This window comes from Accipiter gentilis, chromosome 31 (genome assembly GCF_929443795.1).
Source record: "Accipiter gentilis chromosome 31, bAccGen1.1, whole genome shotgun sequence".
Classification (NCBI taxonomy): domain Eukaryota; kingdom Metazoa; phylum Chordata; class Aves; order Accipitriformes; family Accipitridae; genus Astur; species Astur gentilis.
The window spans coordinates 250,774-263,207 of record NC_064910.1 but is presented as its reverse complement, the minus strand read 5'-3'; the positions used below and the strand labels follow the sequence as shown (position 1 = coordinate 263,207).

The 12,434-nt window shown below is 45.5% G+C and overlaps 1 protein-coding gene across 2 annotated transcripts in view; it reads right to left on the bottom strand.

Annotated features, from left to right (window-relative positions):
* The window catches only part of MYO16 (myosin XVI), a 385,302-nt gene extending 374,336 nt beyond the window's left edge, over window positions 1-10,966 (bottom strand). Inside the window, exon 1 of one of the 2 annotated variants that reach the window (XM_049834474.1) lies at window positions 10,788-10,966. The gene's annotated coding sequence lies outside the window, so the exon portion shown is untranslated. The other variant, XM_049834472.1, reaches the window with a different exon arrangement.
* Between the last annotated feature and the right edge of the window lie 1,468 nt (window positions 10,967-12,434).

The window sequence follows — 12,434 nt, the reverse complement described above, 5'->3', positions numbered from 1 at the left end:
CTTAAATTATATTTGCTATCTCATTTGTCCCTGTGGACTCTACCTGTTCTACTTGTTCCCTCTCATCTGATACACAGGAAGTTTTTGGGAGCAGGGACTGTCATTTATTATATGTCTGTACAAGACCTAGGCCACCAAAGCCCAAAGGCTTTGAAATGCTACTGCATTTCAACAACAGCATCAAATAATGAGGATATTTGACTGCTCTTTCTAGCAGACACAACTCGCAGTAGCTGTATTTAAAACTAATAATGAGGAGAAAGTTTGAAAGTGGTATTTTCCATTCTTGGAATACTATATAAAGAACATAGTGAAACCACTTCACTCTGCCTTTTTGCACTGTCGGTAACTAGATTAATTATTGATCGGGTATTCAGGTCTACTGGAACATGACCTTCATCAGGCAGAGAAACACAGGTACGACTGCAGCCCACAGATTGCTTCAGCAGCAGCAGCCACCACAGCCAGCACCACACTGCACAGTTGCTGTGGGGTGTCCTTTTGTGTGCCCAGGATTCCTCTTGCTGCGACAACTGCACAGTTACCCCAATCCAGTGCCTTTTATTAAAGCTTCATAAGGGAAATGTAACATCATCCTCAAACATCCTCTGTTCAACTACAAGTTGACGGAATATGACAGGGGAAGGGGAGAACAACCACCAATGCAAAAGCTAGAAGTCCCATACCAAGGAATAAAATTCCACTCTTCTGGAGGAAACAGAAAAAACCCTCAGCATTCTGGAAGGCAATATTAACACAAGCATCAATTCAGAAAGCCTAGCTAGTAGTTACACCAATAGACAAAACATACAAATAAAAATTGCTCAGATTGTGAAGCTATAAAGTCTCTGTGGGTGAAAGTTACCACGAACCAGCTTGGCTTCCTCAGCCTTTACTCGCTGAGATAGGATTCCCCACCCTGATGAACAGTTTTGGTCTCAAGATACTGGCTGTCTGTTAAAGTACTCTGCAGCTCCTGTATGCTGTTTGTGCCCACATTTCCTTTCACAGGAGGAGAAAGAGTATGTCTGTAAGCATAGAAAAGATGATTAAATACCAAAATCTCACCTGATACACAACTGGAGTAAAACTACTGATGCAGTCACCATCCACTTACCTGTCCGCGTAGTAAGGTACAGCCACCATCAGGGCTAGGGTCTCTTCACTGACAGTGCTTGTACTAAAACCCAGCTCAATCTGACACTCAGAAGTGCTTCCAAGCTCTTTCTACCACCGGCATGAGGGGGCAGTTAAGAGCAGAGGACCTCCTGGGAGAGTGCTAGAGAAACGTCCCAGGCAGAGGAAGCCAAACTTGGCAGGGTCTGTACCTATACTATTTATCCAGAGCAGACCTCGAAGCAAATTAGCCAGCCAACAATGCCTTTTATCCCCGCCCTGCCCCTCTTCAGAAGGAGCTACTTCTCTGTCTCTGGTAGGGATACTGAATTAATTAGCATACATGCAGTGTGAATAATCAGGAGACTTGAACCTGGGACTAAAGCAAGAGCCAAATTATTAGACACAAACACATTCAGTGAGAAACAGTGAAAAGGGTCAAGGAAGTACTGGGCCACTTGACATCAAAAACAGTATCTGTGGTAGGAAGTGGAAGCAGAGCAGAGTAGCTTGCAGTGTTTTTGTATCCCTTCCTTTATATGGCTGTGTTGGCACACTGGGATGTAGACGAGCATGTCCTGCTGAGAAAGGAAGAGATGTGACAGGACTGAAGAATCATGAGCCCAGGGCATGATCTTGCATGCTGAAGCGACTCCGACTGTTTTTGCATTAAATGCACTTATCCATGCTCAGTGTCCCCCCAAGCATAGAGCAGCTCTGCCTATAGGTGAACCACTTTCTTTTACAAAGACAAACAAGCAAAAGATTAGTTTAAAAGCCTACTACAACTGTTGTGCAATAAAAACAAGTGGCAAGCTTTTAGGCTTAATTGCTTCATCAGTCCAATAAGGGAATAAGGTATTCTGAGCCCGAGAGCTCGTTTGTTTCCTTTCCAGCTACATCTATTAAACTAATAAACGGAACTCTCTCTACAGACCTTAGTTATATTGTATTACTCCAGACTGGCTACAAAGCTCCCCATCTTCAAAAACATTAAGAAACTGGCATTTAAAGAGACACAAATGCAAATAATTTGGTTTACAACCAAATTATTAGGTTTTAATTCTGCAAAGCATGAACTGCCTTCTAGAACTAAGGATTAGTCAAATTTATCAATCTCTGGAAAGAGCAAGCCTGCTTACTGAAATTAAGAGAACACTTGAGAGACCTTCTCTGAGAAGAAAAATTCTATGACCACCTGCTTGATGGGCCAGGATATTCTCTACCAGATTCTCTGACCAACTGAAACATACTACACAGACTACCTGGAAGGAAGCTAGACGAACAGCTTTATCCTTGTAAGGCCATGCTACGTTTTAGAGCAGGCTTATGGCTGCTCCAAGTTGTACCTTACCATCTATGTTTATACAAAGCTGCCTTGGCTTCTATAAACTGCAAGAGCACACAGCCAGTATACCCTGGCTACACCCCGAGTTCTCGTCCTCACCATTTGAAGGCCAAAGATAACTGTGGTATAAAGTGATTCAAGCATGCCTTCTCCACTAGGTAACATCTAAGCAGAATCTAATCTTACAGATGCATGTTCCAAAGCCAGCGTCATTTGGGTTGTGAGAAATGACTATAATAGGTCTTTGTAAACACTTGGCACATTATCTATCTTTACCATCATGTAAAAATAGGACAAATAGTAATATTTCCTTATAGACATTGTATATAGAACATTATCACAGGAATAAAGCTCTCTATAAGCACTGGAAGTTAGCGGTTCCGATTTCCTTATGGGTATATTTTCCATAAAAAGTCTTGCTCCAGTGCTAATTACAAAATTAGCAAGAAGCTTACGAATAATTAGATCGGGGTGTTAAATCACTAACGTTCCTTAAATAAAACTCCTAATTAGGACACAGTGCACATTTACATGCTAGATCTGACAAACTGCCCAAGCTTCCCCTTTCTAGCTAACATCCAGGACACTGCTAGGGAAATGTTTAGCACCCACAGTACTCTCTTCAGGAATAAGCCCTCATTTGACTTGTGCAGGTACAGGCAAGGACTCATATGCCCATCCACTTCGACCCCAAAGCAGACAGGCATAGTAGAGAGAGTCACAACCATACATTCAGATACCTACCACCAGAAGGTCACTCATCTCTCTCTTTTGGTTACATAGTGACCAGGGGCACTTTCTCAGATTAAGCTTCTGTAATGGGACTTAGCTGCTGACACCATAAAAATATAAAACTATCAACGCTATCTGGTCTTCCCTCCTCCTACACGGTATTTCTCAGACTCTAAGATAAATGCAGTTGGATAGATGCTTTTGTTTTATTACACCTAATAAAACAGCACCTGACACAAAGGCATCTCAACTGAGAATTGATCCACAGTAAACTACTGCAATACAAACAGCAACAGTTAAAATTCCTTTATAGCCTGCTTATCTGAGACATACTTAACTGCTTCAGAAAAAAACCCACAACTATATTCACATTCCATGCATCCTGCAGACAGTTTTTCCAAACATTTTGTATCTTATTCTAATCTCAAAACAAAATGATCTCAGAAAAGCAGATGCACAGATCTTTAGGTATCAAAAGGAAAAAAACTTTTTTTAAAAAAAAGCTTTTCATCAGTTTATTTCAAGTCCCTGAATATTGCTTCATGTAACAAAAGAATTTCTATTTCTACAGAACATTTCACTCCCACTTTGACATCGACCATCAAAAAAACTAATTATGTCTTCTGAACCACAAGCAGCATCTCTCAGTCACCTGGATTTTACTGTCTGATGCAGTTCTGTTACATGCTTGTGCCGCAGCTGCAAGGTACCTCAGATGCCTACAAGGAATCCTTGCATGCAGGCCTCTGGGACAGAGCTAGCTTCCAGTATTTCACTATGGACTGAAATCACATTACCAATTCCCTTCAGACAAATCTTTCAGCAGCAGCCCCTCCTTGCCAGACATATTCCCATGACCAACCCAGCTGTGCCATCTTAGCCATTTTCACTGAGGGAGAAAAAAAAAAAAGCCTTAAGTGATTTGCAGAGTAACTTCAAATACCTTTCAGCTGCTAAAAGTAATGTTGTATTTTGGAAGAATTTGTTTTTTCTCTACAGAACTTACTCTTTCTCCCACCAGCTCAGATGAGAGCAGCTTATGCCTAAAAGGACCAGAAAAATTAGCTTGGTTGCCGTAGTGCCTGTATATCTGAGTCAACACGGGTGTCAGCCTTGCACTGCTGGGGATGAATGTGCTCTTCCATCTTTTTGAGGCCACTGAAACTAAGATTTGATACCTTACCCTAGACACACATTCCTACCAGAGAGAAACAAGCCATTTTCAGGGATCTGCTTGGTAGAGTACCATGGGATAAAGACCTGGAGGGAAAAGGGGCCCAAGAAAGCTGGTTAATATTCAAGGATCACCTCCTCTAAGCTTAGGAGTGACACATCCCAACAAAGAGGAAGTCAGGCAAAAATGCCAGGAGGCCTGCGTGGGTGAACAAGCAGCTCCTGGACAAACTCAAAGACAAAAAGAAAGCCTACAGAGGGTGGAAGTAAGGACAGGTAGCCTGGGAGGAATACAGAGAAATTGTCCAAGCAGCCAGGGATCAGGCTAGGAAAGCCAAAGCCCTCAGAATTAAATCTGGTCAGGGACAACAAGGGCAACAAGAAAAGCTTTTATAGGTATGTCGGTGACAAAAGGAAGACTAGGGAAAACATGCACCCTTTCCTGAAGGAAACAGGAGACCTGGTTACCCAGAATATAGAGAAGGCAGAGGTATTCAGCAATTTTTTTTCTTGTCTTCACTGTCAAGTGCTCCAGCCACACCACCCAAGTCACAGAAGGCAAAGGCAGGGAATGGAAGAATGAAGAACTGCCCACTGTAGAAGGTCAGGTTCAAGACCATCTAAGGAAACTGAAGGTGCACAAGTCCATGGGACTTGATAAGATGCATCTGCAGGTCCTCAGGGAACTGGTAGATGGAAGTTGCTAAGCCACTATCCATCATATTTGAAAAGTCATGGCAGTCCAGTGAAGTTCCCACTAACTGGAAAAGGGGATACATAACACCCATTTTTAAATATGGGGGTCAAAAGGAAGACCCGGGGAACTACAGGCCATTCAGTCTCACCTCTCGCCTGTGCCTGGCAAAATCATGGAGTGGATCCTCCTGGAAGCTATGCTAGGGCACATGGAGAATAAGGACATGATTGGTGACAGCCAGCATGGCTTCACTAAAGGCAAATCATGCCTGACAAATCTGGTAGACTTCTACAATGGGGTTACAGCATTGGTGGATAAGGGAAGAGCAATGGATGTCATCCACCTGGATTGCGCAAAGCATCTGACACTGTCCCGCATGATATCCTTGTCTCTAAATTGGACAGACATGGATTTGATGGATGGACCACTCAGTGGATAAGGAACTGGCTGGATGGTTGCAGTCCAAGAGTTGCAGTCAACAGCTCGATATCCAAGTGGAGACCAGTGACAAGTGGCATTCCTCAGGGGTCGGTATTGGGACCGGCGCTGTTTAACATCTTTGTCAGTGACACAGACAGCAGGATTGAGTGCACCCTCAGTAAGTTAAGTTTGCCGACAACACCAAGCGGTGTGGTGCGGTTGATGTGCTGGAGGGATGCCATCCAGAGAGACCTTGACAGGCTTGAGAGGTGGGCCCATGCAAACTTCATGAAGTTCAACAAGGCCAAGCGCCAGGTCCTGCACATGGGTCAGGGCAATCCCAAGCACAAATGCAGGCTGGACAATGAGTGGACTGAGAGCAGCCCTGCAGAGAAGGACTTGGGGGTGTTGGTTGACGAGAAGCTCAACATGACCCGGCAATGTGCGCTCGCAGTCCAGAAAACCAACCGTACCCTGGGCTGCATCAAAAGCAGCGTGGCCAGCAGGTCGAGGGCGGTGATTCTCCCCCTCTACTCTGCTCTTGTGAGACCCCACCTGCAGTACTGCCTTCAGTTCTGGGGTCCCCAACATAAGAAGGACATGGACCTGCTCAAGAGGGTCCAGAGGAGGCCATGAAAATGATCAGAGGGCTGGAGCACCTCTCCTATGAGGACAGGCTGAGAGAGTTGGGGTTGTTCAGCCTGGAGAAGAGAAGGCTCCGGGGACACCTTAGAGCAGCCTTCCCATACCTAAAGGGAGCCTACAGGAAAGATGGGGAGGGACTTCTTACCAGGGCTTGTAGTGACAGGACAAAGGGCAGTGCTTTTAAACTGAAAAAGGGTAGGTTTAGATTGGACATAGGGAAGAATTTTTTTTTACTGTGAGGGTGTTGAGGCAGTGGAACAGGTTGCCCAGAGAGGTTGTGGATGCCCCATCCCTGGAAGTGTTCAAGGCCAGGTTGGATGGGGCTTGGAGCAACATGGTCTAGTGGAAGATGTCCCTGCCCATGGCAGTGGGGTTGGAACTCGGTGGTCTTTAAGGTCCCTTCCAACCCAAACCACTCTATGATTCTATGATTTTTAACGTGTCTGGAAATAACCAGCTACTTCTCTAAGTATGATCCAAAAATCACAGTTATTTCAACCACCCTGAAACCATTTACCTGTGAGGCCTTGTTGTTGGGATTGTTTAATTAACTTTTAGTCTACCTTTTAATGTCCCTTTTTGTTTAATACCACGGCAACTAGCCCACCAAAAACATACATATTTGCTACCTCCATTAGGAAAAAACCTCAGTCATACTCTTCCTACAGGAGAACACAGAAATTTTTTTTTAATATTATTTTTCTCCTACTACAACTTACAATAAACTCAATTCTTTTCCAGTGGATATACCCAACCCTCTGTATTTAAATATTCATTCATACTGGAGATAGCCAGAGATGTTCTGACTAAAAACAGGTTGGGTGTTTTGTCAGAAAGAACAAGTTTTGCTGAAACAAAAGCCTTTCTCCAAATCGTATTGCAAATCCCAGATGTGATTTTGGGGAAGAACGTGATAACCACAGATCTCAGCTACATTACCCAGTAGATGAGCCCTAGCTTTGCCACAATCAAGATTTGAAGCCTGGCCCTATGCTTCAGGTTGCACAACTTACTGTCATGATCTCAAATATTTTAGGGAAGATAAAAATCTTTCCCTGACCAAACAGATGTAATGTTTTTATTAACAGTTCCAGGAATTAGGCAGAATAATATTTTAAAGTGAAACATTTATAAAGAAGGAATAAAGCCCAAAATCCATAATCCAACCTTCCTCTTCTGCACGTGCAATTAGACAGGCCAGGAATAGACACACCTACAGGCATGAATCAGAACACGATATATTAACAATTACTCCACAAAAAGGCTGTGTGAATAGTCATATATACATATATATGTACACACACATTGATGTTTATTTGACAGCTGTGACATGTCTCAAAGAAGCTAAATGAATTAACAGCTAGGCTTGGCACCATATGAAACACACACCTTAGGGAAAATTAACAAATCTAAGTGCAAAGGTTAGAGTTAGCTGCTTGCCAGGAAGGTTCTTTCATCTCATTAAGCCAAAAAAATATTTGTCATCTTTTTCAGAAAGATGCAACAAACTGTATTTCACATGAACTTGGCAGAGTCTTAAACCAGCAGGTCTGGCCCACAAAATGGCAAGTACCTCCAGCAGCTGTTGTTGTTGACAACATGTGACAACATGATATTCTCAGACATCATCAACTGCATCCCCAATTATTGCTAATTTTGTGCAGGATTACAACATTTTCCTATGTTCATTAGCTACAATTATCTTAATAACAGTTAGTAGTAGAAAGATGAAGTGGAAAAAACACAGAGAACGTGCAAGGGAGGTTTGGTAGGCTATGATCAGAAAGACAGTACCAAGCTAACAAGCAGGCTTAACTTGAGATAGTACAGACTGACTGTACAAAGTGGCTTTGGACCATATTGCCTGTTTGGGTTTTGTGGTTTTTTTAAGGCAGATGAGAAAATCGCTATTTTGTCACTTTTTATAGAACTGGACAAAAAAAACCCCAACATGTTCATGAAAATCTAGATAAACGCATTATTCAGATTGGAAGAATATTTTCTGTTGTATCTCACAACTGCACAAAAAAAACACTGTGTGAGTACATGTATATTCAAACTCCATATTTAGGCACATCTTTTTGTGAAAAACCCCCACACAAATCACTCTGAAATAACTCATTGGTTAGGACAATCAGGTAAGACAGAAGAGGCTCATGTTCAAATCCATAATTCATCTCATTAAATCATCCCATTTATTATGGCCACTTACCTCTTGATCAGTTTGTCAGAGCTTCTGTCTAAGCTAAGAAACCATTCCACTCCAAAAGAGGAAAAAATGTGGTTGAAACTGCCTTTCTGACTGTCATTTCACAACAAAAATGTTTTAAGACAGCTTTAAACTAAATGTCTATTTTTCTTGGTATGACGCCCTACATAAGCATGGTATTTTATAGATACCTTAAAGCAAGGATCTGAATTTAGCACTAAAATGTTGTTTTACAGGAGTGCATGCCAAATGCTTTTCATCTCATTACACTGGTTTGAAATAATGGTACTACTTAAAGTAACATCACACTACCATAAAATGCAAGAGCTATTTCAAAGCAGCGCAATAAACCACTGTTCCATGATGGTCAGTTGCCTCAACCAGCACTACAAATTCCAAGCAACTCAAGCTCCATTTAATTCCTACTGTACAATTAAAGAAAATAACTATAGCCTAGGTAGATTAATTCAAATAATTTTGTACACTTCCAGTTGGAAGTATTTTGATCTCCCAGTTTGAAGATTTTCAACATTTATTCATTTTCCACATTAAATACATGTTCTGCATACTATACATCAAAAATTATCGCTAGTACTTGCAAAATTATTCCGTAATCAGGAAAGATTCAGTTCATAATGAAAAAGTATTATAACAGAGACAGAATATATAAAGCCAGTTTCACCCTGGAAACTTTCAGTTCTGGTCTAACCTATGTAATATTAGACAACCGGCTTCCCCTCTGTTCCTTCCTCTTACAAATTCCTTGCTGTACCTGTGTCATCCCTTGAGGCCAAGGACTGGCTTTCTCTTTGTATGATGCGATTTACAGCTGGGATTTCTGAATACTGCTACTACACAAAATCACTGCGATGGTTCAGAGCTCTGCTCTACCTATCACCCTGATCCCAGTCTTTACTGGTACTTTTCATGGCATCTCCACTGTTCCATGACAATAGTCCAGCCAAGAGAACTCGTCCCATCACTTTGAACCTACTGTACACACACATATATACACACTTTTTTTTTTTTTAAACCCTCAGGTCATATCTCCGATGCCGGCATGTTCTACTCTCAGCAAAAAGGAATGGTTTTACACCTACAAAATCATTCCCAAAGTAAAATACCACCTAAAAAGCTACTACTTCAGCACTGCCCGCTTGTTTTTGGTGTAAACTACTGATAATGGTGAGTCTAGCCAGGGTGCTATAGGCAGAACACATGGAGAATAGAGAGCTCAACAGGAGAATACTGTCTTATAAAGATGTGGGAACAGGAGACAAGAAATCACAATCGGCCTGAGATTCTACCCAGAAACAACCCATGGCAGGAGTCCGCAGCCTGCGATCACACTCAGACCCCTGCACTGCTCCAGGGCTGACACTTCTGTTTTGCAGGGCTGACGTTCTCACTTTTCCAGTTGAAATAGCAATTTCAAGTTTATAAGTTTCCCACAGAAAGTTCATAGACTCACTGTGTGAACACCTAAATTACATCTCCCCTCTCTTCCTGAAACAAACGGAATGATTCTGGCACACTACTCAGTATGTTCCCAGGGGGAAGGAAAAGTCTTTTTTCTCCAGAGCGAGCCTCTGAGGCCAGCAGGCTCCCAAGGCCAGCAACCCCAGCCCTTTGAAGCCAGGGCTTTCAGTATCCAGCCTCACCCATACCCACAAGCTCCCAACTGCCTATTGCAAAACCTGAGCACAGGGACCCTCCAGCCCAACACAGCCAGCATGGGGGACACAGGCTCAGGAGCCACCTGAGGAGGGGCTGGCAGAAACGAGCCCGGCACATAGCACTGCTCTGAAACCCTTCTCTCACCCATTAGGTAGGCATGCTTCCACAAAACATTGGGATTTAACTGACTGACGCCACCAATGAAAGAAAATATTTATCAGAAAATTCCCATCCAGTTGCCTGTCAGCACTGATTTACACCAGTGGGGTGGCAGGCTTGCATCAGCCTCACCGCCCAAACGGGGGACTTGGGAAGCGCAATAGCATGCCCATAAAGGGGCCGATTTAAGGAAAAGTGCAAATCTGACAGAGCCTAGGTTAGTCTTCTCACCTCTGCACACAAGAGGAGCGGACTGAGCCAAGCACCTCAGTGATCCACTGGATCTCCCTCTCTCCCTCCCTCCCCTGCCGCAGCACGGGCAGCTCCCGCCTCTCCCCGGACAGCCCTCACCAGGGCTGACACCAGGCTGCGGGGCCGCTGGCCCGGGGCACGGGCACACAGAGAAGACAGGGCGGGGGGGGGCAAAGCATACACAGCACACACACAGCCCACACGCCCTACCCCCCTACGCCCAGAGACCGCCAAACCCCTCCGCAAAACGTCCCTCCTCACCAGCCCGCTTCCTGCGCCGGGAGACCCGCGGGGCATCCCCTCCGCGGCGAGTGCCTGTAGGGCACCCCGCCGCACCCCTCCCCGAGGGCGGCACTCACCTCGGGGCGGACGCGGCCTCGGCAGCAGCCTGCGGCGAGCCGCCTCTCCGCCGCTGCCGGGCAGCCGGCCGCACGGCGGGGCGAGGCCCGGCGCCGCCGCACACTTCCACTTTCTCTCGCGGGTCCTTAGCGGCGCGGTGCGCCCAGCCCAGCCCCGCCGAGCCGCGCCGCCTCCGCCTGCCTCCCCCAGCACTCCTCCCCGCCTGCCTCCCGCAGACACCTCCCCGCGATGCGATGCCAAGCTGCCGGCCGCGCCGGGGCGGCGGCTCCCCTTGCACCGCCCCACCCCGGTACCTGCCGGTACCCCCGGCCGGCGGGGCGGTCCAGGGGAGGAACGTCGGCCCCGTGCCACCCCGCCTCCCCCCGGGGACGCCGCCGAGCCTCTCTCGTATGCCGCTTGGCTCTCTCTCCAGCACGCACACACCGTGCTGAGGAAGGGGGGGCGTCACCCGACCCCGCGGGGCCCGCCGCAAAGGGCCGATGCATTGACGGTTTTCGACCTTCATTGTCCGCCCCTCTCCTTCGGCGAGCTGCCCAAAGGAAGGGGTCGGGGAGGCTGCGTGGATTCGAGCAGTCTAGCTGCAGTTCAGCACAACAAAGACCTACTCGACTCCCTGCTGGCGCATAATGCCCAACAAAAGGGAAACGCTGGGAATGTCATAATGATCACCCTGTGAGATGGAGGCAAAACCAACGCTTCTTACGAGGTTTGTAGTTGCAAAATAAATGGCAGCTTGGATGCATCTATTTCTGTCCCAGTACTATAAGCAGCTTGCTCATGCCCTGCTGCTTTAGTGCTGTGTTTGCTAGCACTGGAGGCAGAAATCTTGCAAAAAAAACATAAAGGCAGAAAAGCCACAAGTCCTGGTGACAGAGAAGTCTTTTGCCAGCTTATTGAGCAGCGAGCCTGGCTGTTAAGGTATTTTGCCCACAGGTGAGAACCCTGCTTAACTTTTAGCTAAGGTACATACCCATTGATGCACATGAGTGCATCTATTTTCTGGGATTAACTAAAGAGTAGAAACACCTACATATTAGATTACCACTCACATGGTCTTGAATGGTCCCTGCTTACCTGATGATGGCACCTGCACTGACTCAAGGTTGGTCCTGCAGGACATAAGCAGCTGTCCCTCATTTAAAGCTCAACTGTGACTCTGATGAAAGTGGCCCGCTTTTGAAATTCACTCAGGCTTTCCAGAGAAGCTCAAGCTGCCAGTTGCAGATCTGACCACAACTAGCTTTGCATGAAGATTTAGGGGCTCAGTACCCAATACCTGAACATTTATAGTGTCCCTGTTGCCAGACTAAATACAGGTGTGGGGCAGGGCACAGTTGGGAGCAGAGCACACTCTTCCCTGTGCCTGGGAACTGAACCAGTACACAGCAGGAGTGAAGGAGCCACGAGGACTGAAGGAGAACTTAAGTCTCTAGTTTTGTGATTGGGGTGCTCAGTTCAGAAATGTGCTCCCAGGATAATTTTTATCTTGGTGATGGACTCTATAGAGAGCAGAATTTAGACCCTCATTCGGTCTCCTGCAGTTTAAATGCTTGGGTGTCTTCTGGCTTCTTGACTGAATTCTGGCTGCCCTCTGGCCTAACAGCAATGGAGTACACTATTTCCTTTCCCCCCCAAGCCTCAGCATG